At 39.2% G+C, this 27,322-nt stretch overlaps 25 non-coding genes across 25 annotated transcripts; all 25 read right to left on the reverse strand.

The window, feature by feature from the left end:
- Positions 1–251: 251 nt before the first annotated feature.
- TRNAQ-CUG (transfer RNA glutamine (anticodon CUG)) lies at positions 252–323 on the reverse strand. Its single transcript has one exon. It is a non-coding gene; the product is annotated as a tRNA-Gln (tRNA).
- Positions 324–1,841: 1,518 nt separating this feature from the next.
- TRNAK-CUU (transfer RNA lysine (anticodon CUU)) lies at positions 1,842–1,913 on the reverse strand. Its single transcript has one exon. It is a non-coding gene; the product is annotated as a tRNA-Lys (tRNA).
- A 1,270-nt stretch (positions 1,914–3,183) lies between these two features.
- Positions 3,184–3,255, reverse strand: TRNAE-UUC (transfer RNA glutamic acid (anticodon UUC)). Its single transcript has one exon. It is a non-coding gene; the product is annotated as a tRNA-Glu (tRNA).
- Positions 3,256–3,619: 364 nt separating this feature from the next.
- On the reverse strand, positions 3,620–3,691 carry TRNAQ-CUG (transfer RNA glutamine (anticodon CUG)). Its single transcript has one exon. It is a non-coding gene; the product is annotated as a tRNA-Gln (tRNA).
- A 1,519-nt stretch (positions 3,692–5,210) lies between these two features.
- Positions 5,211–5,282, reverse strand: TRNAE-CUC (transfer RNA glutamic acid (anticodon CUC)). Its single transcript has one exon. It is a non-coding gene; the product is annotated as a tRNA-Glu (tRNA).
- Positions 5,283–6,552: 1,270 nt separating this feature from the next.
- TRNAE-UUC (transfer RNA glutamic acid (anticodon UUC)) lies at positions 6,553–6,624 on the reverse strand. The gene has a single exon. It is a non-coding gene; the product is annotated as a tRNA-Glu (tRNA).
- A 364-nt stretch (positions 6,625–6,988) lies between these two features.
- Positions 6,989–7,060, reverse strand: TRNAQ-CUG (transfer RNA glutamine (anticodon CUG)). Its single transcript has one exon. It is a non-coding gene; the product is annotated as a tRNA-Gln (tRNA).
- Positions 7,061–8,578: 1,518 nt separating this feature from the next.
- Positions 8,579–8,650, reverse strand: TRNAK-CUU (transfer RNA lysine (anticodon CUU)). The gene has a single exon. It is a non-coding gene; the product is annotated as a tRNA-Lys (tRNA).
- A 1,270-nt stretch (positions 8,651–9,920) lies between these two features.
- TRNAE-UUC (transfer RNA glutamic acid (anticodon UUC)) lies at positions 9,921–9,992 on the reverse strand. Its single transcript has one exon. It is a non-coding gene; the product is annotated as a tRNA-Glu (tRNA).
- A 364-nt stretch (positions 9,993–10,356) lies between these two features.
- Positions 10,357–10,428, reverse strand: TRNAQ-CUG (transfer RNA glutamine (anticodon CUG)). Its single transcript has one exon. It is a non-coding gene; the product is annotated as a tRNA-Gln (tRNA).
- Positions 10,429–11,946: 1,518 nt separating this feature from the next.
- On the reverse strand, positions 11,947–12,018 carry TRNAE-CUC (transfer RNA glutamic acid (anticodon CUC)). Its single transcript has one exon. It is a non-coding gene; the product is annotated as a tRNA-Glu (tRNA).
- A 1,270-nt stretch (positions 12,019–13,288) lies between these two features.
- On the reverse strand, positions 13,289–13,360 carry TRNAE-UUC (transfer RNA glutamic acid (anticodon UUC)). Its single transcript has one exon. It is a non-coding gene; the product is annotated as a tRNA-Glu (tRNA).
- A 364-nt stretch (positions 13,361–13,724) lies between these two features.
- TRNAQ-CUG (transfer RNA glutamine (anticodon CUG)) lies at positions 13,725–13,796 on the reverse strand. Its single transcript has one exon. It is a non-coding gene; the product is annotated as a tRNA-Gln (tRNA).
- A 1,504-nt stretch (positions 13,797–15,300) lies between these two features.
- TRNAK-CUU (transfer RNA lysine (anticodon CUU)) lies at positions 15,301–15,372 on the reverse strand. The gene has a single exon. It is a non-coding gene; the product is annotated as a tRNA-Lys (tRNA).
- Positions 15,373–16,642: 1,270 nt separating this feature from the next.
- TRNAE-UUC (transfer RNA glutamic acid (anticodon UUC)) lies at positions 16,643–16,714 on the reverse strand. The gene has a single exon. It is a non-coding gene; the product is annotated as a tRNA-Glu (tRNA).
- A 364-nt stretch (positions 16,715–17,078) lies between these two features.
- TRNAQ-CUG (transfer RNA glutamine (anticodon CUG)) lies at positions 17,079–17,150 on the reverse strand. Its single transcript has one exon. It is a non-coding gene; the product is annotated as a tRNA-Gln (tRNA).
- A 1,504-nt stretch (positions 17,151–18,654) lies between these two features.
- TRNAE-CUC (transfer RNA glutamic acid (anticodon CUC)) lies at positions 18,655–18,726 on the reverse strand. Its single transcript has one exon. It is a non-coding gene; the product is annotated as a tRNA-Glu (tRNA).
- Positions 18,727–19,996: 1,270 nt separating this feature from the next.
- On the reverse strand, positions 19,997–20,068 carry TRNAE-UUC (transfer RNA glutamic acid (anticodon UUC)). The gene has a single exon. It is a non-coding gene; the product is annotated as a tRNA-Glu (tRNA).
- Positions 20,069–20,433: 365 nt separating this feature from the next.
- TRNAQ-CUG (transfer RNA glutamine (anticodon CUG)) lies at positions 20,434–20,505 on the reverse strand. Its single transcript has one exon. It is a non-coding gene; the product is annotated as a tRNA-Gln (tRNA).
- A 1,504-nt stretch (positions 20,506–22,009) lies between these two features.
- Positions 22,010–22,081, reverse strand: TRNAE-CUC (transfer RNA glutamic acid (anticodon CUC)). The gene has a single exon. It is a non-coding gene; the product is annotated as a tRNA-Glu (tRNA).
- A 1,269-nt stretch (positions 22,082–23,350) lies between these two features.
- Positions 23,351–23,422, reverse strand: TRNAE-UUC (transfer RNA glutamic acid (anticodon UUC)). Its single transcript has one exon. It is a non-coding gene; the product is annotated as a tRNA-Glu (tRNA).
- A 364-nt stretch (positions 23,423–23,786) lies between these two features.
- TRNAQ-CUG (transfer RNA glutamine (anticodon CUG)) lies at positions 23,787–23,858 on the reverse strand. Its single transcript has one exon. It is a non-coding gene; the product is annotated as a tRNA-Gln (tRNA).
- Positions 23,859–25,374: 1,516 nt separating this feature from the next.
- Positions 25,375–25,446, reverse strand: TRNAE-CUC (transfer RNA glutamic acid (anticodon CUC)). Its single transcript has one exon. It is a non-coding gene; the product is annotated as a tRNA-Glu (tRNA).
- A 1,270-nt stretch (positions 25,447–26,716) lies between these two features.
- TRNAE-UUC (transfer RNA glutamic acid (anticodon UUC)) lies at positions 26,717–26,788 on the reverse strand. Its single transcript has one exon. It is a non-coding gene; the product is annotated as a tRNA-Glu (tRNA).
- Positions 26,789–27,153: 365 nt separating this feature from the next.
- TRNAQ-CUG (transfer RNA glutamine (anticodon CUG)) lies at positions 27,154–27,225 on the reverse strand. Its single transcript has one exon. It is a non-coding gene; the product is annotated as a tRNA-Gln (tRNA).
- Between the last annotated feature and the right edge of the window lie 97 nt (positions 27,226–27,322).

A 27,322-nucleotide genomic window follows, 5' to 3' on the forward strand; every position in this document is an offset into this window, starting at 1 on the left:
GTGTAGAACAATCATTTCCGTAGCTTCGTAGCGTAAATCTGGAATAATTCTAAACATGTTGATCCATTCTACGGAAAACGTGGATGTTGTTTTTGATTTAACCCAAGCTGGTACTCAATAATTTTTCCTTCAAAAAATTTGGCGATCGTCAATTCAAATTCGTCGTCTGGCATCTGCAATGTATATGTTCCTAAATATAAACACCACTGCAGTTGCCAAAATAGAGAAAGTATCCAAAATATCACACGTAAAGGTCCCACCGAGATTTGAACTCGGATCGCTGGATTCAGAGTCCAGAGTGCTAACCGTTACACCATGGAACCCACAGTTTCTCATTTGCAAAATGATCTCCTTACAGGATATGTGCAAAAATCCTTCATGCGAACCTACATAAGAATCAATGTTGCCGCTAATTCGTCTTGCACCAAACACTAAATACATAATTTTTGGTTCCCTGATTGATTCATTTATTTTCTTTTACTTCGTGTCTTGAGCCTCTTGGCTATTTTGCGAAGTTGGGGATGAGTGATGAAATAATGAAATTGATGAATGGACACCCACAAACAAACATGCCAGAGAGGGATTCGAACGGGGGATCCCTGAAGTGGCAGCGCGATGTGATAAGCACTCAGCCACAGAGTCCAGCATAATTTTTGTCCTTTCAGCACGAATTGAAGCTTTTCGAAATTGGATACGAAGTAAGGGAAATATGAAAAGCAACGAAAACAAAATCCGCCAAGGTTGTTTTAAATATTCCTAAACATTTAACTGTTATTTGCCAGTTAATTACGTTCGAAATTCCAGAATTACTAACGATATCCAGACTATCCCAAAAATCTCGAAAGCCTCTTCTGTAATTCCATGTCAAAAAACAATACATTTCTCGTTAGTGTTAAGTTATAGTTGATCATGTGTCTTGAGAATCGAAGTGACAGCATTGCTTTGATTCGTAGACAAAGATGGACATTTGCTGTGAAACACGTGTTCGTAAATATGATTGACATAAAATGAATTACCAAGAGGGAATTTTTTTAATCTTCAAGAAACATTTTAATACGTAAACTGTTCACATGTTGGAGTGTAACGATTAGATGAGATACGTGGTCTGTTAGGAAAGTAATGAGACTGGCAACACTGTGCACGAACCGGCAACGCTGGTGCCCCCACCTTCACACGGCAGGTAGGTGAACGCTTGCAAGTTTCAACTTGCTGCAGTTGCTACACGATTGTTGAGAGCGTCTGACGTGAAGTTGTGTTTGTGAGGTGAATTACGAAAATAGACTGGCAAAGGTTTGACCAAAGTTGTGCCATCAAATTTTGTGTTAAGCTTGGCGAATCCGCTACTGTGACTTATGAAAAGTTCCAAAGGGCTTATGGAGAACATGCACTATCTAGCGCACAAGTGTTGAGATGGCACAAGTCCTTTTTAGAAGGCCGAGAACAAGTGAAAGAAGAACCTCGTGCGGGAAGACATTCAACCTCAAAAACGGATGTCAATGTGGAAAGAGTGAAGTCTCTTGTGCTGTCAGATCGTCGATTAACGGTGAGAATGATCAGTAGTGATTTAAATTTGAACGTGGAATGTTAACACAAGATATGGACATGAGTGCCACGGCCCCCCTTTGCTACCCCTTCCCGACGCCCATGCATTGCAATAGGAACTATGGACGCATTAGGAACACTTTCACCCGTGAAGTTATTCCTGGGTTAATATGAAAAATATTAATTTTTGCAAGTTAAAGGATACGAGACGTTATGTCCTCATTCAAATTCAAGATGTGCGGCTATCTATTTACGTTAGGTAAGTATCCTCCAAGTGACAAAGGATAAAAACTGCATCTTTCCGGCACCGGGAATCGAACCCGGGCCTCCTGGGTAAGAGCCAGGTATCCAAGCCACTAGACCATGCCGGAGGCCACGCACGTTACATTCAACAACCAAAACTATCAGGTTAGATTTCGTCTTTTTAGACCATCTAGTTTGGCAACATTAATCGTATCGACACCTGATTCTACGAATTCTCAGCAGTCTGAGTGGCAACAGGATATTTCACAATTTGGAATTGATTGATTATGAATTCATGTTTCATTGCCAAAGGAACGAAACGGTTACTTTCTTCTTGCTTGTCAGCTTGGATGAACAATTATATTTTCCTATACAAGTTGAAAACATGCGGAAATTGAATTGTGTTTCGTATACGTTCATTACAAATTCGTAAATATCAATCGTCAGTCAAATTACGGTTATCACATTTTCCAAGTTACGCCAGCGTTATTTCATCTCATGTCACTGGATTCACTGACAAAGAAACTACTGTAACTATAAACTCACGAGAGTTAAGAACATTTTAAGTTTGAAATGCACTGTCGCTCAAAGTGAAGCAATCAATTGATTTATGTCGTTCTTAATCAGCACGAATTTAAGCTTTTCGAAATTGGGTACGAAGTAAGGGAAATATGAAAAGCAACGAAAACAAAATCCGCCAAGGTTGTTTTAAATATTCCTAAACATTTAACTGTTATTTGCCAGTTAATTACGTTAGAAATTCCAGAATTACTAACGATATCCAGACTATCCTAAAATCTCGAAAGCCTCTTCTGTAATTCCATGTCTAAAAACAATACATTTCTAGTTAGTGTTAAGTTATAGTTGATCATGTGTCTTGAGAATCGAAGTGACAGCATTGCTTTGTTTCGTAGACAAAGATGGACCAACAACCCTTCATTTGCTGTGAAACACGTGTTCGTAAATATGATTGACATAAAAAGAATTTCCAAGGGGGAATTTATTTAATCTTCAAGAAACATTTTAATACGTAAACTGTTCACATGTTGGAGTGTAACGATTAGATGAGCACTTAATATCAGCAAACACGAGATGGACATCAAATACACCTAGTTGAGTTACCTGCTTATATCTGATAAAGTTGCGAGGAATACTGTAGGATCTAATAAACTATATTGTAGATTTTACGCAGCTCCAAGGTACACATTAAGTCGTAAATCTTGTTAGAGTACTCCTTCCCATCAACCATAAATTGATCAAAACCTACAGGTTGCTAGTGATTTGACAACGTCATCATGCGTGTTACCCCGGTACGAAGAAGGTTAGTTCATGCACATAGATATTGGTTGTTCAAGTCACTCCCATCTTTCTTTCGCTGTGGACGATTTAAAAGAATCTTTCCGACACCGGGAATCGAACCCGGGCCTCCTGGGTGAAAGCCAGGTATCCTAGCCACTAGACCATGCCGGAGATAATTAGGAAATATTTCGTTCTTCCAGACAACCAGTCTCCTTGAATTCCTTTCCAGAATTTAGACTCAAACAAAACAAGTGCCACTTCTCACACACGAGTCAAAACTAAGCGTGTAGAACAATCATTTCCGTAGCTTCGTAGCGTAAATCTGGAATAATTCTAAACATGTTGATCCATTCTACGGAAAACGTGGATGTTGTTTTTGATTTAACCCAAGCTGGTACTCAATAATTTTTCCTTCAAAAAATTTGGCGATCGTCAATTCAAATTCGTCGTCTGGCATCTGCAATGTATATGTTCCTAAATATAAACACCACTGCAGTTGCCAAAATAGAGAAAGTATCCAAAATATCACACGTAAAGGTCCCACCGAGATTTGAACTCGGATCGCTGGATTCAGAGTCCAGAGTGCTAACCGTTACACCATGGAACCCACAGTTTCTCACTTGCAAAATGATCTCCTTACAGGATATGTGCAAAAATCCTTCATGCGAACCTACATAAGAATCAATGTTGCCGCTAATTCGTCTTGCACCAAACACTAAATACATAATTTTTGGTTCCCTGATTGATTCATTTATTTTCTTTTACTTCGTGTCTTGAGCCTCTTGGCTAATTTGCGAAGATGGGGATGAGTGATGAAATAATGAAATTGATGAATGGACACCCACAAACAAACATGCCCGAGAGGGATTCGAACGGGGGATCCCTGAAGTGGCAGCGCGATGTGATAAGCACTCAGCCACAGAGTCCAGCATAATTTTTGTCCTTTCAGCACGAATTGAAGCTTTTCGAAATTGGATACGAAGTAAGGGAAATATGAAAAGCAACGAAAACAAAATCCGCCAAGGTTGTTTTAAATATTCCTAAACATTTAACTGTTATTTGCCAGTTAATTACGTTCGAAATTCCAGAATTACTAACGATATCCAGACTATCCCAAAAATCTCGAAAGCCTCTTCTGTAATTCCATGTCAAAAAACAATACATTTCTCGTTAGTGTTAAGTTATAGTTGATCATGTGTCTTGAGAATCGAAGTGACAGCATTGCTTTGATTCGTAGACAAAGATGGACATTTGCTGTGAAACACGTGTTCGTAAATATGATTGACATAAAATGAATTACCAAGAGGGAATTTTTTTAATCTTCAAGAAACATTTTAATACGTAAACTGTTCACATGTTGGAGTGTAACGATTAGATGAGATACGTGGTCTGTTAGGAAAGTAATGAGACTGGCAACACTGTGCACGAACCGGCAACGCTGGTGCCCCCACCTTCACACGGCAGGTAGGTGAACGCTTGCAAGTTTCAACTTGCTGCAGTTGCTACACGATTGTTGAGAGCGTCTGACGTGAAGTTGTGTTTGTGAGGTGAATTACGAAAATAGACTGGCAAAGGTTTGACCAAAGTTGTGCCATCAAATTTTGTGTTAAGCTTGGCGAATCCGCTACTGTGACTTATGAAAAGTTCCAAAGGGCTTATGGAGAACATGCACTATCTAGCGCACAAGTGTTGAGATGGCACAAGTCCTTTTTAGAAGGCCGAGAACAAGTGAAAGAAGAACCTCGTGCGGGAAGACATTCAACCTCAAAAACGGATGTCAATGTGGAAAGAGTGAAGTCTCTTGTGCTGTCAGATCGTCGATTAACGGTGAGAATGATCAGTAGTGATTTAAATTTGAACGTGGAATGTTAACACAAGATATGGACATGAGTGCCACGGCCCCCCCTTTGCTACCCCTTCCCGACGCCCATGCATTGCAATAGGAATTATGGACGCATTAGGAACACTTTCACCCGTGAAGTTATTCCTGGGTTAATATGAAAAATATTAATTTTTGCAAGTTAAAGGATACGAGACGTTATGTCCTCATTCAAATTCAAGATGTGAGGCTATCTATTTACGTTAGGTAAGTATCCTCCAAGTGACAAAGGATAAAAACTGCATCTTTCCGGCACCGGGAATCGAACCCGGGCCTCCTGGGTGAGAGCCAGGTATCCTAGCCACTAGACCATGCCGGAGGCCACGCACGTTACATTCAACAACCAAAACTATCAGGTTAGATTTCGTCTTTTTAGACCATCTAGTTTGGCAACATTAATCGTATCGACACCTGATTCTACGAATTCTCAGCAGTCTGAGTGGCAACAGGATATTTCACAATTTGGAATTGATTGATTATGAATTCATGTTTCATTGCCAAAGGAACGAAACGGTTACTTTCTTCTTGCTTGTCAGCTTGGATGAACAATTATATTTTCCTATACAAGTTGAAAACATGCGGAAATTGAATTGTGTTTCGTATACGTTCATTACAAATTCGTAAATATCAATCGTCAGTCAAATTACGGTTATCACATTTTCCAAGTTACGCCAGCGTTATTTCATCTCATGTCACTGGATTCACTGACAAAGAAACTACTGTAACTATAAACTCACGAGAGCTAAGAACATTTTAAGTTTGAAATGCACTGTCGCTCAAAGTGAAGCAATCAATTGATTTATGTCGTTCTTAATCAGCACGAATTTAAGCTTTTCGAAATTGGGTACGAAGTAAGGGAAATATGAAAAGCAACGAAAACAAAATCCGCCAAGGTTGTTTTAAATATTCCTAAACATTTAACTGTTATTTGCCAGTTAATTACGTTAGAAATTCCAGAATTACTAACGATATCCAGACTATCCTAAAATCTCGAAAGCCTCTTCTGTAATTCCATGTCTAAAAACAATACATTTCTAGTTAGTGTTAAGTTATAGTTGATCATGTGTCCTGAGAATCGAAGTGACAGCATTGCTTTGTTTCGTAGACAAAGATGGACCAACAACCCTTCATTTGCTGTGAAACACGTGTTCGTAAATATGATTGACATAAAAAGAATTTCCAAGGGAGAATTTATTTAATCTTCAAGAAACATTTTAATACGTAAACTGTTCACATGTTGGAGTGTAACGATTAGATGAGCACTTAATATCAGCAAACACGAGATGGACATCAAATACACCTAGTTGAGTTACCTGCTTATATCTGATAAAGTTGCGAGGAATACTGTAGGATCTAATAAACTATATTGTAGATTTTACGCAGCTCCAAGGTACACATTAAGTCGTAAATCTTGTTAGATTACTCCTTCCCATCAACCATAAATTGATCAAAACCTACAGGTTGCTAGTGATTTGACAACGTCATCATGCGTGTTACCCCGGTACGAAGAAGGTTAGTTCATGCACATAGATATTGGTTGTTCAAGTCACTCCCATCTTTCTTTCGCTGTGGACGATTTAAAAGAATCTTTCCGACACCGGGAATCGAACCCGGGCCTCCTGGGTGAAAGCCAGGTATCCTAGCCACTAGACCATGCCGGAGATAATTAGGAAATATTTCGTTCTTCCAGACAACCAGTCTCCTTGAATTCCTTTCCAGAATTTAGACTCAAACAAAACAAGTGCCACTTCTCACACACGAGTCAAAACTAAGCGTGTAGAACAATCATTTCCGTAGCTTCGTAGCGTAAATCTGGAATAATTCTAAACATGTTGATCCATTCTACGGAAAACGTGGATGTTGTTTTTGATTTAACCCAAGCTGGTACTCAATAATTTTTCCTTCAAAAAATTTGGCGATCGTCAATTCAAATTCGTCGTCTGGCATCTGCAATGTATATGTTCCTAAATATAAACACCACTGCAGTTGCCAAAATAGAGAAAGTATCCAAAATATCACACGTAAAGGTCCCACCGAGATTTGAACTCGGATCGCTGGATTCAGAGTCCAGAGTGCTAACCGTTACACCATGGAACCCACAGTTTCTCATTTGCAAAATGATCTCCTTACAGGATATGTGCAAAAATCCTTCATGCGAACCTACATAAGAATCAATGTTGCCGCTAATTCGTCTTGCACCAAACACTAAATACATAATTTTTGGTTCCCTGATTGATTCATTTATTTTCTTTTACTTCGTGTCTTGAGCCTCTTGGCTATTTTGCGAAGTTGGGGATGAGTGATGAAATAATGAAATTGATGAATGGACACCCACAAACAAACAAGCCAGAGAGGGATTCGAACGGGGGATCCCTGAAGTGGCAGCGCGATGTGATAAGCACTCAGCCACAGAGTCCAGCATAATTTTTGTCCTTTCAGCACGAATTGAAGCTTTTCGAAATTGGATACGAAGTAAGGGAAATATGAAAAGCAACGAAAACAAAATCCGCCAAGGTTGTTTTAAATATTCCTAAACATTTAACTGTTATTTGCCAGTTAATTACGTTCGAAATTCCAGAATTACTAACGATATCCAGACTATCCCAAAAATCTCGAAAGCCTCTTCTGTAATTCCATGTCAAAAAACAATACATTTCTCGTTAGTGTTAAGTTATAGTTGATCATGTGTCTTGAGAATCGAAGTGACAGCATTGCTTTGATTCGTAGACAAAGATGGACATTTGCTGTGAAACACGTGTTCGTAAATATGATTGACATAAAATGAATTACCAAGAGGGAATTTTTTTAATCTTCAAGAAACATTTTAATACGTAAACTGTTCACATGTTGGAGTGTAACGATTAGATGAGATACGTGGTCTGTTAGGAAAGTAATGAGACTGGCAACACTGTGCACGAACCGGCAACGCTGGTGCCCCCACCTTCACACGGCAGGTAGGTGAACGCTTGCAAGTTTCAACTTGCTGCAGTTGCTACACGATTGTTGAGAGCGTCTGACGTGAAGTTGTGTTTGTGAGGTGAATTACGAAAATAGACTGGCAAAGGTTTGACCAAAGTTGTGCCATCAAATTTTGTGTTAAGCTTGGCGAATCCGCTACTGTGACTTATGAAAAGTTCCAAAGGGCTTATGGAGAACATGCACTATCTAGCGCACAAGTGTTGAGATGGCACAAGTCCTTTTTAGAAGGCCGAGAACAAGTGAAAGAAGAACCTCGTGCGGGAAGACATTCAACCTCAAAAACGGATGTCAATGTGGAAAGAGTGAAGTCTCTTGTGCTGTCAGATCGTCGATTAACGGTGAGAATGATCAGTAGTGATTTAAATTTGAACGTGGAATGTTAACACAAGATATGGACATGAGTGCCACGGCCCCCCTTTGCTACCCCTTCCCGACGCCCATGCATTGCAATAGGAACTATGGACGCATTAGGAACACTTTCACCCGTGAAGTTATTCCTGGGTTAATATGAAAAATATTAATTTTTGCAAGTTAAAGGATACGAGACGTTATGTCCTCATTCAAATTCAAGATGTGCGGCTATCTATTTACGTTAGGTAAGTATCCTCCAAGTGACAAAGGATAAAAACTGCATCTTTCCGGCACCGGGAATCGAACCCGGGCCTCCTGGGTAAGAGCCAGGTATCCAAGCCACTAGACCATGCCGGAGGCCACGCACGTTACATTCAACAACCAAAACTATCAGGTTAGATTTCGTCTTTTTAGACCATCTAGTTTGGCAACATTAATCGTATCGACACCTGATTCTACGAATTCTCAGCAGTCTGAGTGGCAACAGGATATTTCACAATTTGGAATTGATTGATTATGAATTCATGTTTCATTGCCAAAGGAACGAAACGGTTACTTTCTTCTTGCTTGTCAGCTTGGATGAACAATTATATTTTCCTATACAAGTTGAAAACATGCGGAAATTGAATTGTGTTTCGTATACGTTCATTACAAATTCGTAAATATCAATCGTCAGTCAAATTACGGTTATCACATTTTCCAAGTTACGCCAGCGTTATTTCATCTCATGTCACTGGATTCACTGACAAAGAAACTACTGTAACTATAAACTCACGAGAGTTAAGAACATTTTAAGTTTGAAATGCACTGTCGCTCAAAGTGAAGCAATCAATTGATTTATGTCGTTCTTAATCAGCACGAATTTAAGCTTTTCGAAATTGGGTACGAAGTAAGGGAAATATGAAAAGCAACGAAAACAAAATCCGCCAAGGTTGTTTTAAATATTCCTAAACATTTAACTGTTATTTGCCAGTTAATTACGTTAGAAATTCCAGAATTACTAACGATATCCAGACTATCCTAAAATCTCGAAAGCCTCTTCTGTAATTCCATGTCTAAAAACAATACATTTCTAGTTAGTGTTAAGTTATAGTTGATCATGTGTCTTGAGAATCGAAGTGACAGCATTGCTTTGTTTCGTAGACAAAGATGGACCAACAACCCTTCATTTGCTGTGAAACACGTGTTCGTAAATATGATTGACATAAAAAGAATTTCCAAGGGGGAATTTATTTAATCTTCAAGAAACATTTTAATACGTAAACTGTTCACATGTTGGAGTGTAACGATTAGATGAGCACTTAATATCAGCAAACACGAGATGGACATCAAATACACCTAGTTGAGTTACCTGCTTATATCTGATAAAGTTGCGAGGAATACTGTAGGATCTAATAAACTATATTGTAGATTTTACGCAGCTCCAAGGTACACATTAAGTCGTAAATCTTGTTAGAGTACTCCTTCCCATCAACCATAAATTGATCAAAACCTACAGGTTGCTAGTGATTTGACAACGTCATCATGCGTGTTACCCCGGTACGAAGAAGGTTAGTTCATGCACATAGATATTGGTTGTTCAAGTCACTCCCATCTTTCTTTCGCTGTGGACGATTTAAAAGAATCTTTCCGACACCGGGAATCGAACCCGGGCCTCCTGGGTGAAAGCCAGGTATCCTAGCCACTAGACCATGCCGGAGATAATTAGGAAATATTTCGTTCTTCCAGACAACCAGTCTCCTTGAATTCCTTTCCAGAATTTAGACTCAAACAAAACAAGTGCCACTTCTCACACACGAGTCAAAACTAAGCGTGTAGAACAATCATTTCCGTAGCTTCGTAGCGTAAATCTGGAATAATTCTAAACATGTTGATCCATTCTACGGAAAACGTGGATGTTGTTTTTGATTTAACCCAAGCTGGTACTCAATAATTTTTCCTTCAAAAAATTTGGCGATCGTCAATTCAAATTCGTCGTCTGGCATCTGCAATGTATATGTTCCTAAATATAAACACCACTGCAGTTGCCAAAATAGAGAAAGTATCCAAAATATCACACGTAAAGGTCCCACCGAGATTTGAACTCGGATCGCTGGATTCAGAGTCCAGAGTGCTAACCGTTACACCATGGGACCCACAGTTTCTCATTTGCAAAATGTTCTCCTTACAGGATATGTGCAAAAATCCTTCATGCGAACCTACATAAGAATCAATGTTGCCGCTAATTCGTCTTGCACCAAACACTAAATACATAATTTTTGGTTCCCTGATTGATTCATTTATTTTCTTTTACTTCGTGTCTTGAGCCTCTTGGCTAATTTGCGAAGATGGGGATGAGTGATGAAATAATGAAATTGATGAATGGACACCCACAAACAAACATGCCCGAGAGGGATTCGAACGGGGGATCCCTGAAGTGGCAGCGCGATGTGATAAGCACTCAGCCACAGAGTCCAGCATAATTTTTGTCCTTTCAGCACGAATTGAAGCTTTTCGAAATTGGATACGAAGTAAGGGAAATATGAAAAGCAACGAAAACAAAATCCGCCAAGGTTGTTTTAAATATTCCTAAACATTTAACTGTTATTTGCCAGTTAATTACGTTCGAAATTCCAGAATTACTAACGATATCCAGACTATCCCAAAAATCTCGAAAGCCTCTTCTGTAATTCCATGTCAAAAAACAATACATTTCTCGTTAGTGTTAAGTTATAGTTGATCATGTGTCTTGAGAATCGAAGTGACAGCATTGCTTTGATTCGTAGACAAAGATGGACATTTGCTGTGAAACACGTGTTCGTAAATATGATTGACATAAAATGAATTAGCAAGAGGGATTTTTTTTAATCTTCAAGAAACATTTTAATACGTAAACTGTTCACATGTTGGAGTGTAACGATTAGATGAGATACGTGGTCTGTTAGGAAAGTAATGAGACTGGCAACACTGTGCACGAACCGGCAACGCTGGTGCCCCCACCTTCACACGGAAGGTAGGTGAACGCTTGCAAGTTTCAACTTGCTGCAGTTGCTACACGATTGTTGAGAGCGTCTGACGTGAAGTTGTGTTTGTGAGGTGAATTACGAAAATAGACTGGCAAAGGTTTGACCAAAGTTGTGCCATCAAATTTTGTGTTAAGCTTGGCGAATCCGCTACTGTGACTTATGAAAAGTTCCAAAGGGCTTATGGAGAACATGCACTATCTAGCGCACAAGTGTTGAGATGGCACAAGTCCTTTTTAGAAGGCCGAGAACAAGTGAAAGAAGAACCTCGTGCGGGAAGACATTCAACCTCAAAAACGGATGTCAATGTGGAAAGAGTGAAGTCTCTTGTGCTGTCAGATCGTCGATTAACGGTGAGAATGATCAGTAGTGATTTAAATTTGAACGTGGAATGTTAACACAAGATATGGACATGAGTGCCACGGCCCCCCTTTGCTACCCCTTCCCGACGCCCATGCATTGCAATAGGAACTATGGACGCATTAGGAACACTTTCACCCGTGAAGTTATTCCTGGGTTAATATGAAAAATATTAATTTTTGCAAGTTAAAGGATACGAGACGTTATGTCCTCATTCAAATTCAAGATGTGCGGCTATCTATTTACGTTAGGTAAGTATCCTCCAAGTGACAAAGGATAAAAACTGCATCTTTCCGGCACCGGGAATCGAACCCGGGCCTCCTGGGTGAGAGCCAGGTATCCTAGCCACTAGACCATGCCGGAGGCCACGCACGTTACATTCAACAACCAAAACTATCAGGTTAGATTTCGTCTTTTTAGACCATCTAGTTTGGCAACATTAATCGTATCGACACCTGATTCTACGAATTCTCAGCAGTCTGAGTGGCAACAGGATATTTCACAATTTGGAATTGATTGATTATGAATTCATGTTTCATTGCCAAAGGAACGAAACGGTTACTTTCTTCTTGCTTGTCAGCTTGGATGAACAATTATATTTTCCTATACAAGTTGAAAACATGCGGAAATTGAATTGTGTTTCGTATACGTTCATTACAAATTCGTAAATATCAATCGTCAGTCAAATTACGGTTATCACATTTTCCAAGTTACGCCAGCGTTATTTCATCTCATGTCACTGGATTCACTGACAAAGAAACTACTGTAACTATAAACTCACGAGAGTTAAGAACATTTTAAGTTTGAAATGCACTGTCGCTCAAAGTGAAGCAATCAATTGATTTATGTCGTTCTTAATCAGCACGAATTTAAGCTTTTCGAAATTGGGTACGAAGTAAGGGAAATATGAAAAGCAACGAAAACAAAATCCGCCAAGGTTGTTTTAAATATTCCTAAACATTTAACTGTTATTTGCCAGTTAATTACGTTAGAAATTCCAGAATTACTAACGATATCCAGACTATCCTAAAATCTCGAAAGCCTCTTCTGTAATTCCATGTCTAAAAACAATACATTTCTAGTTAGTGTTAAGTTATAGTTGATCATGTGTCTTGAGAATCGAAGTGACAGCATTGCTTTGTTTCGTAGACAAAGATGGACCAACAACCCTTCATTTGCTGTGAAACACGTGTTCGTAAATATGATTGACATAAAAAGAATTTCCAAGGGGGAATTTATTTAATCTTCAAGAAACATTTTAATACGTAAACTGTTCACATGTTGGAGTGTAACGATTAGATGAGCACTTAATATCAGCAAACACGAGATGGACATCAAATACACCTAGTTGAGTTACCTGCTTATATCTGATAAAGTTGCGAGGAATACTGTAGGATCTAATAAACTATATTGTAGATTTTACGCAGCTCCAAGGTACACATTAAGTCGTAAATCTTGTTAGAGTACTCCTTCCCATCAACCATAAATTGATCAAAACCTACAGGTTGCTAGTGATTTGACAACGTCATCATGCGTGTTACCCCGGTACGAAGAAGGTTAGTTCATGCACATAGATATTGGTTGTTCAAGTCACTCCCATCTTTCTTTCGCTGTGGACGATTTAAAAGAATCTTTCCGACACCGGGAATCGAACCCGGGCCTCCTGGGTGAAAGCCAGGTATCCTAGCCACTAGACCATGCCGGAGATAATTAGGAAATATTTCGTTCTTCCAGACAACCAGTCTCCTTGAATTCCTTTCCAGAATTTAGACTCAAACAAAACAAGTGCCACTTCTCACACACGAGTCAAAACTAAGCGTGTAGAACAATCATTTCCGTAGCTTCGTAGCGTAAATCTGGAATAATTCTAAACATGTTGATCCATTCTACGGAAAACGTGGATGTTGTTTTTGATTTAACCCAAGCTGGTACTCAATAATTTTTCCTTCAAAAAATTTGGCGATCGTCAATTCAAATTCGTCGTCTGGCATCTGCAATGTATATGTTCCTAAATATAAACACCACTGCAGTTGCCAAAATAGAGAAAGTATCCAAAATATCACACGTAAAGGTCCCACCGAGATTTGAACTCGGATCGCTGGATTCAGAGTCCAGAGTGCTAACCGTTACACCATGGAACCCACAGTTTCTCACTTGCAAAATGATCTCCTTACAGGATATGTGCAAAAATCCTTCATGCGAACCTACATAAGAATCAATGTTGCCGCTAATTCGTCTTGCACCAAACACTAAATACATAATTTTTGGTTCCCTGATTGATTCATTTATTTTCTTTTACTTCGTGTCTTGAGCCTCTTGGCTAATTTGCGAAGATGGGGATGAGTGATGAAATAATGAAATTGATGAATGGACACCCACAAACAAACATGCCCGAGAGGGATTCGAAGTGGCAGCGCGATGTGATAAGCACTCAGCCACAGAGTCCAGCATAATTTTTTGTCCTTTCAGCACGAATTGAAGCTTTTCGAAATTGGATACGAAGTAAGGGAAATATGAAAAGCAACGAAAACAAAATCCGCCAAGGTTGTTTTAAATATTCCTAAACATTTAACTGTTATTTGCCAGTTAATTACGTTCGAAATTCCAGAATTACTAACGATATCCAGACTATCCCAAAAATCTCGAAAGCCTCTTCTGTAATTCCATGTCAAAAAACAATACATTTCTCGTTAGTGTTAAGTTATAGTTGATCATGTGTCTTGAGAATCGAAGTGACAGCATTGCTTTGATTCGTAGACAAAGATGGACATTTGCTGTGAAACACGTGTTCGTAAATATGATTGACATAAAATGAATTACCAAGAGGGAATTTTTTTAATCTTCAAGAAACATTTTAATACGTAAACTGTTCACATGTTGGAGTGTAACGATTAGATGAGATACGTGGTCTGTTAGGAAAGTAATGAGACTGGCAACACTGTGCACGAACCGGCAACGCTGGTGCCCCCACCTTCACACGGCAGGTAGGTGAACGCTTGCAAGTTTCAACTTGCTGCAGTTGCTACACGATTGTTGAGAGCGTCTGACGTGAAGTTGTGTTTGTGAGGTGAATTACGAAAATAGACTGGCAAAGGTTTGACCAAAGTTGTGTCATCAAATTTTGTGTTAAGCTTGGCGAATCCGCTACTGTGACTTATGAAAAGTTCCAAAGGGCTTATGGAGAACATGCACTATCTAGCGCACAAGTGTTGAGATGGCACAAGTCCTTTTTAGAAGGCCGAGAACAAGTGAAAGAAGAACCTCGTGCGGGAAGACATTCAACCTCAAAAACGGATGTCAATGTGGAAAGAGTGAAGTCTCTTGTGCTGTCAGATCGTCGATTAACGGTGAGAATGATCAGTAGTGATTTAAATTTGAACGTGGAATGTTAACACAAGATATGGACATGAGTGCCACGGCCCCCCTTTGCTACCCCTTCCCGACGCCCATGCATTGCAATAGGAACTATGGACGCATTAGGAACACTTTCACCCGTGAAGTTATTCCTGGGTTAATATGAAAAATATTAATTTTTGCAAGTTAAAGGATACGAGACGTTATGTCCTCATTCAAATTCAAGATGTGCGGCTATCTATTTACGTTAGGTAAGTATCCTCCAAGTGACAAAGGATAAAAACTGCATCTTTCCGGCACCGGGAATCGAACCCGGGCCTCCTGGGTAAGAGCCAGGTATCCAAGCCACTAGACCATGCCGGAGGCCACGCACGTTACATTCAACAACCAAAACTATCAGGTTAGATTTCGTCTTTTTAGACCATCTAGTTTGGCAACATTAATCGTATCGACACCTGATTCTACGAATTCTCAGCAGTCTGAGTGGCAACAGGATATTTCACAATTTGGAATTGATTGATTATGAATTCATGTTTCATTGCCAAAGGAACGAAACGGTTACTTTCTTCTTGCTTGTCAGCTTGGATGAACAATTATATTTTCCTATACAAGTTGAAAACATGCGGAAATTGAATTGTGTTTCGTATACGTTCATTACAAATTCGTAAATATCAATCGTCAGTCAAATTACGGTTATCACATTTTCCAAGTTACGCCAGCGTTATTTCATCTCATGTCACTGGATTCACTGACAAAGAAACTACTGTAACTATAAACTCACGAGAGTTAAGAACATTTTAAGTTTGAAATGCACTGTCGCTCAAAGTGAAGCAATCAATTGATTTATGTCGTTCTTAATCAGCACGAATTTAAGCTTTTCGAAATTGGGTACGAAGTAAGGGAAATATGAAAAGCAACGAAAACAAAATCCGCCAAGGTTGTTTTAAATATTCCTAAACATTTAACTGTTATTTGCCAGTTAATTACGTTAGAAATTCCAGAATTACTAACGATATCCAGACTATCCTAAAATCTCGAAAGCCTCTTCTGTAATTCCATGTCTAAAAACAATACATTTCTAGTTAGTGTTAAGTTATAGTTGATCATGTGTCTTGAGAATCGAAGTGACAGCATTGCTTTGTTTCGTAGACAAAGATGGACCAACAACCCTTCATTTGCTGTGAAACACGTGTTCGTAAATATGATTGACATAAAAAGAATTTCCAAGGGGGAATTTATTTAATCTTCAAGAAACATTTTAATACGTAAACTGTTCACATGTTGGAGTGTAACGATTAGATGAGCACTTAATATCAGCAAACACGAGATGGACATCAAATACACCTAGTTGAGTTACCTGCTTATATCTGATAAAGTTGCGAGGAATACTGTAGGATCTAATAAACTATATTGTAGATTTTACGCAGCTCCAAGGTACACATTAAGTCGTAAATCTTGTTAGAGTACTCCTTCCCATCAACCATAAATTGATCAAAACCTACAGGTTGCTAGTGATTTGACAACGTCATCATGCGTGTTACCCCGGTACGAAGAAGGTTAGTTCATGCACATAGATATTGGTTGTTCAAGTCACTCCCATCTTTCTTTCGCTGTGGACGATTTAAAAGAATCTTTCCGACACCGGGAATCGAACCCGGGCCTCCTGGGTGAAAGCCAGGTATCCTAGCCACTAGACCATGCCGGAGATAATTAGGAAATATTTCGTTCTTCCAGACAACCAGTCTCCTTGAATTCCTTTCCAGAATTTAGACTCAAACAAAACAAGTGCCACTTCTCACACACGAGTCAAAACTAAGCGTGTAGAACAATCATTTCCGTAGCTTCGTAGCGTAAATCTGGAATAATTCTAAACATGTTGATCCATTCTACGGAAAACGTGGATGTTGTTTTTGATTTAACCCAAGCTGGTACTCAATAATTTTTCCTTCAAAAAATTTGGCGATCGTCAATTCAAATTCGTCGTCTGGCATCTGCAATGTATATGTTCCTAAATATAAACACCACTGCAGTTGCCAAAATAGAGAAAGTATCCAAAATATCACACGTAAAGGTCCCACCGAGATTTGAACTCGGATCGCTGGATTCAGAGTCCAGAGTGCTAACCGTTACACCATGGAACCCACAGTTTCTCACTTGCAAAATGATCTCCTTACAGGATATGTGCAAAAATCCTTCATGCGAACCTACATAAGAATCAATGTTGCCGCTAATTCGTCTTGCACCAAACACTAAATACATAATTTTTGGTTCCCTGATTGATTCATTTATTTTCTTTTACTTCGTGTCTTGAGCCTCTTGGCTAATTTGCGAAGATGGGGATGAGTGATGAAATAATGAAATTGATGAATGGACACCCACAAACAAACATGCCCGAGAGGGATTCGAAGTGGCAGCGCGATGTGATAAGCACTCAGCCACAGAGTCCAGCATAATTTTTTGTCCTTTCATCACGAGTTGAAGCTTTTCGAAATTGGATACGAAGTAAGGGAAATATGAAAAGCAACGAAAACAAAATCCGCCAAGGTTGTTTTAAATATTCCTAAACATTTAACTGTTATTTGCCAGTTAATTACGTTCGAAATTCCAGAATTACTAACGATATCCAGACTATCCCAAAAATCTCGAAAGCCTCTTCTGTAATTCCATGTCAAAAAACAATACATTTCTCGTTAGTGTTAAGTTATAGTTGATCATGTGTCTTGAGAATCGAAGTGACAGCATTGCTTTGATTCGTAGACAAAGATGGACATTTGCTGTGAAACACGTGTTCGTAAATATGATTGACATAAAATGAATTACCAAGAGGGAATTTTTTTAATCTTCAAGAAACATTTTAATACGTAAACTGTTCACATGTTGGAGTGTAACGATTAGATGAGATACGTGGTCTGTTAGGAAAGTAATGAGACTGGCAACACTGTGCACGAACCGGCAACGCTGGTGCCCCCACCTTCACACGGCAGGTAGGTGAACGCTTGCAAGTTTCAACTTGCTGCAGTTGCTACACGATTGTTGAGAGCGTCTGACGTGAAGTTGTGTTTGTGAGGTGAATTACGAAAATAGACTGGCAAAGGTTTGACCAAAGTTGTGCCATCAAATTTTGTGTTAAGCTTGGCGAATCCGCTACCGTGACTTATGAAAAGTTCCAAAGGGCTTATGGAGAACATGCACTATCTAGCGCACAAGTGTTGAGATGGCACAAGTCCTTTTTAGAAGGCCGAGAACAAGTGAAAGTAGAACCTCGTGCGGGAAGACATTCAACCTCAAAAACGGATGTCAATGTGGAAAGAGTGAAGTCTCTTGTGCTGTCAGATCGTCGATTAACGGTGAGAATGATCAGTAGTGATTTAAATTTGAACGTGGAATGTTAACACAAGATATGGACATGAGTGCCACGGCCCCCCTTTGCTACCCCTTCCCGACGCCCATGCATTGCAATAGGAACTATGGACGCATTAGGAACACTTTCACCCGTGAAGTTATTCCTGGGTTAATATGAAAAATATTAATTTTTGCAAGTTAAAGGATACGAGACGTTATGTCCTCATTCAAATTCAAGATGTGCGGCTATCTATTTACGTTAGGTAAGTATCCTCCAAGTGACAAAGGATAAAAACTGCATCTTTCCGGCACCGGGAATCGAACCCGGGCCTCCTGGGTGAGAGCCAGGTATCCTAGCCACTAGACCATGCCGGAGGCCACGCACGTTACATTCAACAACCAAAACTATCAGGTTAGATTTCGTCTTTTTAGACCATCTAGTTTGGCAACATTAATCGTATCGACACCTGATTCTACGAATTCTCAGCAGTCTGAGTGGCAACAGGATATTTCACAATTTGGAATTGATTGATTATGAATTCATGTTTCATTGCCAAAGGAACGAAACGGTTACTTTCTTCTTGCTTGTCAGCTTGGATGAACAATTATATTTTCCTATACAAGTTGAAAACATGCGGAAATTGAATTGTGTTTCGTATACGTTCATTACAAATTCGTAAATATCAATCGTCAGTCAAATTACGGTTATCACATTTTCCAAGTTACGCCAGCGTTATTTCATCTCATGTCACTGGATTCACTGACAAAGAAACTACTGTAACTATAAACTCACGAGAGTTAAGAACATTTTAAGTTTGAAATGCACTGTCGCTCAAAGTGAAGCAATCAATTGATTTATGTCGTTCTTAATCAGCACGAATTTAAGCTTTTCGAAATTGGGTACGAAGTAAGGGAAATATGGAAAGCAACGAAAACAAAATCCGCCAATGTTGTTTTAAATATTCCTAAACATTTAACTGTTATTTGCCAGTTAATTACGTTAGAAATTCCAGAATTACTAACGATATCCAGACTATCCTAAAATCTCGAAAGCCTCTTCTGTAATTCCATGTCTAAAAACAATACATTTCTCGTTAGTGTTAAGTTATAGTTGATCATGTGTCTTGAGAATCGAAGTGACAGCATTGCTTTGTTTCGTAGACAAAGATGGACCAACAACCCTTCATTTGCTGTGAAACACGTGTTCGTAAATATGATTGACATAAAAAGAATTTCCAAGGGGGAATTTATTTAATCTTCAAGAAACATTTTAATACGTAAACTGTTCACATGTTGGAGTGTAACGATTAGATGAGCACTTAATATCAGCAAACACGAGATGGACATCAAATACACCTAGTTGAGTTACCTGCTTATATCTGATAAAGTTGCGAGGAATACTGTAGGATCTAATAAACTATATTGTAGATTTTACGCAGCTCCAAGGTACACATTAAGTCGTAAATCTTGTTATAGTACTCCTTCCCATCAACCATAAATTGATCAAAACCTACAGGTTGCTAGTGATTTGACAACGTCATCATGCGTGTTACCCCGGTACGAAGAAGGTTAGTTCATGCACATAGATATTGGTTGTTCAAGTCACTCCCATCTTTCTTTCGCTGTGGACGATTTAAAAGAATCTTTCCGACACCGGGAATCGAACCCGGGCCTCCTGGGTGAAAGCCAGGTATCCTAGCCACTAGACCATGCCGGAGATAATTAGGAAATATTTCGTTCTTCCAGACAACCAGTCTCCTTGAATTCCTTTCCAGAATTTAGACTCAAACAAAACAAGTGCCACTTCTCACACACGAGTCAAAACTAAGCGTGTAGAACAATCATTTCCGTAGCTTCGTAGCGTAAATCTGGAATAATTCTAAACATGTTGATCCATTCTACGGAAAATGTGGATGTTGTTTTTGATTTAACCCAAGCTGGTACTCATTAATTTTTCCTTCAAAAAATTTGGCGATCGTCAATTCAAATTCGTCGTCTGGCATCTGCAATGTATATGTTCCTAAATATAAACACCACTGCAGTTGCCAAAAATAGAGAAAGTATCCAAAATATCACACGTAAAGGTCCCACCGAGATTTGAACTCGGATCGCTGAATTCAGAGTCCAGAGTGCTAACCGTTACACCATGGAACCCACAGTTTCTCACTTGCAAAACGATCTCCTTACAGGATATGTGCAAAAATCCTTCATGCGAACCTACATAAGAATCAATGTTGCCGCTAATTCGTCTTGCACCAAACACTAAATACATAATTTTTGGTTCCCTGATTGATTCATTTATTTTCTTTTACTTCGTGTCTTGAGCCTCTTGGCTAATTTGCGAAGATGGGGATGAGTGATGAAATAATGAAATTGATGAATGGACACCCACAAACAAACATGCCCGAGAGGGATTCGAAGTGGCAGCGCGATGTGATAAGCACTCAGCCACAGAGTCCAGCATAATTTTTTGTCCTTTCAGCACGAATTGAAGCTTTTCGAAATTGGATACGAAGTAAGGGAAATATGAAAAGCAACGAAAACAAAATCCGCCAAGGTTGTTTTAAATATTCCTAAACATTTAACTGTTATTTGCCAGTTAATTACGTTCGAAATTCCAGAATTACTAACGATATCCAGACTATCCCAAAAATCTCGAAAGCCTCTTCTGTAATTCCATGTCAAAAAACAATACATTTCTCGTTAGTGTTAAGTTATAGTTGATCATGTGTCTTGAGAATCGAAGTGACAGCATTGCTTTGATTCGTAGACAAAGATGGACATTTGCTTTGAAACACGTGTTCGTAAATATGATTGACATAAAATGAATTAGCAAGAGGGATTTTTTTTAATCTTCAAGAAACATTTTAATACGTAAACTGTTCACATGTTGGAGTGTAACGATTAGATGAGATACGTGGTCTGTTAGGAAAGTAATGAGACTGGCAACACTGTGCAAGAACCGGCAACGCTGGTGCCCCCACCTTCACACGGCAGGTAGGTGAACGCTTGCAAGTTTCAACTTGCTGCAGTTGCTACACGATTGTTGAGAGCGTCTGACGTGAAGTTGTGTTTGTGAGGTGAATTACGAAAATAGACTGGCAAAGGTTTGACCAAAGTTGTGCCATCAAATTTTGTGTTAAGCTTGGCGAATCCGCTACTGTGACTTATGAAAAGTTCCAAAGGGCTTATGGAGAACATGCACTATCTAGCGCACAAGTGTTGAGATGGTACAAGTCCTTTTTAGAAGGCCGAGAACAAGTGAAAGAAGAACCTCGTGCGGGAAGACATTCAACCTCAAAAACGGATGTCAATGTGGAAAGAGTGAAGTCTCTTGTGCTGTCAGATCGTCGATTAACGGTGAGAATGATCAGTAGTGATTTAAATTTGAACGTGGAATGTTAACACAAGATATGGACATGAGTGCCACGGCCCCCCTTTGCTACCCCTTCCCGACGCCCATGCATTGCAATAGGAACTATGGACGCATTAGGAACACTTTCACCCGTGAAGTTATTCCTGGGTTAATATGAAAAATATTAATTTTTGCAAGTTAAAGGATACGAGACGTTATGTCCTCATTCAAATTCAAGATGTGAGGCTATCTATTTACGTTAGGTAAGTATCCTCCAAGTGACAAAGGATAAAAACTGCATCTTTCCGGCACCGGGAATCGAACCCGGGCCTCCTGGGTGAGAGCCAGGTATCCTAGCCACTAGACCATGCCGGAGGCCTGCACGTTACATTCAACAACCAAAACTATCAGGTTAGATTTCGTCTTTTTAGACCATCTAGTTTGGCAACATTAATCGTATCGACACCTGATTCTACGAATTCTCAGCAGTCTGAGTGGCAACAGGATATTTCACAATTTGGAATTGATTGATTATGAATTCATGTTTCATTGCCAAAGGAACGAAACGGTTACTTTCTTCTTGCTTGTCAGCTTGGATGAACAATTATATTTTCCTATACAAGTTGAAAACATGCGGAAATTGAATTGTGTTTCGTATACGTTCATTACAAATTCGTAAATATCAATCGTCAGTCAAATTACGGTTATCACATTTTCCAAGTTACGCCAGCGTTATTTCATCTCATGTCACTGGATTCACTGACAAAGAAACTACTGTAACTATAAACTCACGAGAGTTAAGAACATTTTAAGTTTGAAATGCACTGTCGCTCAAAGTGAAGCAATCAATTGGTTTATGTCGTTCTTAATCAGCACGAATTTAAGCTTTTCGAAATTGGGTACGAAGTAAGGGAAATATGAAAAGCAACGAAAACAAAATCCGCCAAGGTTGTTTTAAATATTCCTAAACATTTAACTGTTATTTGCCAGTTAATTACGTTAGAAATTCCAGAATTACTAACGATATCCAGACTATCCTAAAATCTCGAAAGCCTCTTCTGTAATTCCATGTCTAAAAACAATACATTTCTAGTTAGTGTTAAGTTATAGTTGATCATGTGTCTTGAGAATCGAAGTGACAGCATTGCTTTGTTTCGTAGACAAAGATGGACCAACAACCCTTCATTTGCTGTGAAACACGTGTTCGTAAATATGATTGACATAAAAAGAATTTCCAAGGGGGAATTTATTTAATCTTCAAGAAACATTTTAATACGTAAACTGTTCACATGTTGGAGTGTAACGATTAGATGAGCACTTAATATCAGCAAACACGAGATGGACATCAAATACACCTAGTTGAGTTACCTGCTTATATCTGATAAAGTTGCGAGGAATACTGTAGGATCTAATAAACTATATTGTAGATTTTACGCAGCTCCAAGGTACACATTAAGTCGTAAATCTTGTTAGAGTACTCCTTCCCATCAACCATAAATTGATCAAAACCTACAGGTTGCTAGTGATTTGACAACGTCATCATGCGTGTTACCCCGGTACGAAGAAGGTTAGTTCATGCACATAGATATTGGTTGTTCAAGTCACTCCCATCTTTCTTTCGCTGTGGACGATTTAAAAGAATCTTTCCGACACCGGGAATCGAACCCGGGCCTCCTGGGTGAAAGCCAGGTATCCTAGCCACTAGACCATGCCGGAGATAATTAGGAAATATTTCGTTCTTCCAGACAACCAGTCTCCTTGAATTCCTTTCCAGAATTTAGACTCAAACAAAACAAGTGCCACTTCTCACACACGAGTCAAAACTAAGCGTGTAGAACAATCATTTCCGTAGCTTCGTAGCGTAAATCTGGAATAATTCTAAACATGTTGATCCATTCTACGGAAAACGTGGATGTTGTTTTTGATTTAACCCAAGCTGGTACTCAATAATTTTTCCTTCAAAAAATTTGGCGATCGTCAATTCAAATTCGTCGTCTGGCATCTGCAATGTATATGTTCCTAAATATAAACACCACTGCAGTTGCCAAAATAGAGAAAGTATCCAAAATATCACACGTAAAGGTCCCACCGAGATTTGAACTCGGATCGCTGGATTCAGAGTCCAGAGTGCTAACCGTTACACCATGGAACCCACAGTTTCTCACTTGCAAAATGATCTCCTTACAGGATATGTGCAAAAATCCTTCATGCGAACCTACATAAGAATCAATGTTGCCGCTAATTCGTCTTGCACCAAACACTAAATACATAATTTTTGGTTCCTTGATTGATTCATTTATTTTCTTTTACTTCGTGTCTTGAGCCTTTTGGCTAATTTGCGAGGATGGGGATGAGTGATGAAATAATGAAATTGAATGGACACCCACAAACAAACATGCCCGAGAGGGATTCGAACGGAGGATCCCTGAAGTGGCAGCGCGATGTGATAAGCACTCAGCCACAGAGTCCAGCATAATTTTTTGTCCTTTCAGCACAAATTGAAGCTTTTCGAAATTGGATACGAAGTAAGGGAAATATGAAAAGCAACGAAAACAAAATCCGCCAAGGTTGTTTTAAATATTCCTAAACATTTAACTGTTATTTGCCAGTTAATTACGTTCGAAATTCCAGAATTACTAACGATATCCAGACTATCCCAAAAATCTCGAAAGCCTCTTCTGTAATTCCATGTCAAAAAACAATACATTTCTCGTTAGTGTTAAGTTATAGTTGATCATGTGTCTTGAGAATCGAAGTGACAGCATTGCTTTGATTCGTAGACAAAGATGGACATTTGCTGTGAAACACGTGTTCGTAAATATGATTGACATAAAATGAATTAGGAAGAGGGAATTTTTTTAATCTTCAAGAAACATTTTAATACGTAAACTTTTCACATGTTGGAGTGTAACGATTAGATGAGATACGTGGTCTGTTAGGAAAGTAATGAGACTGGCAACACTGTGCACGAACCGGCAACGCTGGTGCCCCCACCTTCACACGGCAGGTAGGTGAACGCTTGCAAGTTTCAACTTGCTGCAGTTGCTACACGATTGTTGAGAGCGTCTGACGTGAAGTTGTGTTTGTGAGGTGAATTACGAAAATAGACTGGCAAAGGTTTGACCAAAGTTGTGCCATCAAATTTTGTGTTAAGCTTGGCGAATCCGCTACCGTGACTTATGAAAAGTTCCAAAGGGCTTATGGAGAACATGCACTATCTAGCGCACAAGTGTTGAGATGGCACAAGTCCTTTTTAGAAGGCCGAGAACAAGTGAAAGTAGAACCTCGTGCGGGAAGACATTCAACCTCAAAAACGGATGTCAATGTGGAAAGAGTGAAGTCTCTTGTGCTGTCAGATCGTCGATTAACGGTGAGAATGATCAGTAGTGATTTAAATTTGAACGTGGAATGTTAACACAAGATATGGACATGAGTGCCACGGCCCCCCTTTGCTACCCCTTCCCGACGCCCATGCATTGCAATAGGAACTATGGACGCATTAGGAACACTTTCACCCGTGAAGTTATTCCTGGGTTAATATGAAAAATATTAATTTTTGCAAGTTAAAGGATACGAGACGTTATGTCCTCATTCAAATTCAAGATGTGCGGCTATCTATTTACGTTAGGTAAGTATCCTCCAAGTGACAAAGGATAAAAACTGCATCTTTCCGGCACCGGGAATCGAACCCGGGCCTCCTGGGTGAGAGCCAGGTATCCTAGCCACTAGACCATGCCGGAGGCCACGCACGTTACATTCAACAACCAAAACTATCAGGTTAGATTTCGTCTTTTTAGACCATCTAGTTTGGCAACATTAATCGTATCGACACCTGATTCTACGAATTCTCAGCAGTCTGAGTGGCAACAGGATATTTCACAATTTGGAATTGATTGATTATGAATTCATGTTTCATTGCCAAAGGAACGAAACGGTTACTTTCTTCTTGCTTGTCAGCTTGGATGAACAATTATATTTTCCTATACAAGTTGAAAACATGCGGAAATTGAATTGTGTTTCGTATACGTTCATTACAAATTCGTAAATATCAATCGTCAGTCAAATTACGGTTATCACATTTTCCAAGTTACGCCAGCGTTATTTCATCTCATGTCACTGGATTCACTGACAAAGAAACTACTGTAACTATAAACTCACGAGAGTTAAGAACATTTTAAGTTTGAAATGCACTGTCGCTCAAAGTGAAGCAATCAATTGATTTATGTCGTTCTTAATCAGCACGAATTTAAGCTTTTCGAAATTGGGTACGAAGTAAGGGAAATATGGAAAGCAACGAAAACAAAATCCGCCAATGTTGTTTTAAATATTCCTAAACATTTAACTGTTATTTGCCAGTTAATTACGTTAGAAATTCCAGAATTACTAACGATATCCAGACTATCCTAAAATCTCGAAAGCCTCTTCTGTAATTCCATGTCTAAAAACAATACATTTCTCGTTAGTGTTAAGTTATAGTTGATCATGTGTCTTGAGAATCGAAGTGACAGCATTGCTTTGTTTCGTAGACAAAGATGGACCAACAACCCTTCATTTGCTGTGAAACACGTGTTCGTAAATATGATTGACATAAAAAGAATTTCCAAGGGGGAATTTATTTAATCTTCAAGAAACATTTTAATACGTAAACTGTTCACATGTTGGAGTGTAACGATTAGATGAGCACTTAATATCAGCAAACACGAGATGGACATCAAATACACCTAGTTGAGTTACCTGCTTATATCTGATAAAGTTGCGAGGAATACTGTAGGATCTAATAAACTATATTGTAGATTTTACGCAGCTCCAAGGTACACATTAAGTCGTAAATCTTGTTATAGTACTCCTTCCCATCAACCATAAATTGATCAAAACCTACAGGTTGCTAGTGATTTGACAACGTCATCATGCGTGTTACCCCGGTACGAAGAAGGTTAGTTCATGCACATAGATATTGGTTGTTCAAGTCACTCCCATCTTTCTTTCGCTGTGGACGATTTAAAAGAATCTTTCCGACACCGGGAATCGAACCCGGGCCTCCTGGGTGAAAGCCAGGTATCCTAGCCACTAGACCATGCCGGAGATAATTAGGAAATATTTCGTTCTTCCAGACAACCAGTCTCCTTGAATTCCTTTCCAGAATTTAGACTCAAACAAAACAAGTGCCACTTCTCACACACGAGTCAAAACTAAGCGTGTAGAACAATCATTTCCGTAGCTTCGTAGCGTAAATCTGGAATTATTCTAAACATGTTGATCCATTCTACGGAAAATGTGGATGTTGTTTTTGATTTAACCCAAGCTGGTACTCATTAATTTTTCCTTCAAAAAATTTGGCGATCGTCAATTCAAATTCGTCGTCTGGCATCTGCAATGTATATGTTCCTAAATATAAACACCACTGCAGTTGCCAAAAATAGAGAAAGTATCCAAAATATCACACGTAAAGGTCCCACCGAGATTTGAACTCGGATCGCTGGATTCAGAGTCCAGAGTGCTAACCGTTACACCATGGAACCCACAGTTTCTCACTTGCAAAACGATCTCCTTACAGGATATGTGCAAAAATCCTTCATGCGAACCTACATAAGAATCAATGTTGCCGCTAATTCGTCT

The sequence above is a fragment of the Lepisma saccharinum genome, chromosome 13 (assembly GCF_977018435.1).
Source record: "Lepisma saccharinum chromosome 13, izLepSacc3.1, whole genome shotgun sequence".
Lineage (NCBI taxonomy): Eukaryota > Metazoa > Arthropoda > Insecta > Zygentoma > Lepismatidae > Lepisma > Lepisma saccharinum.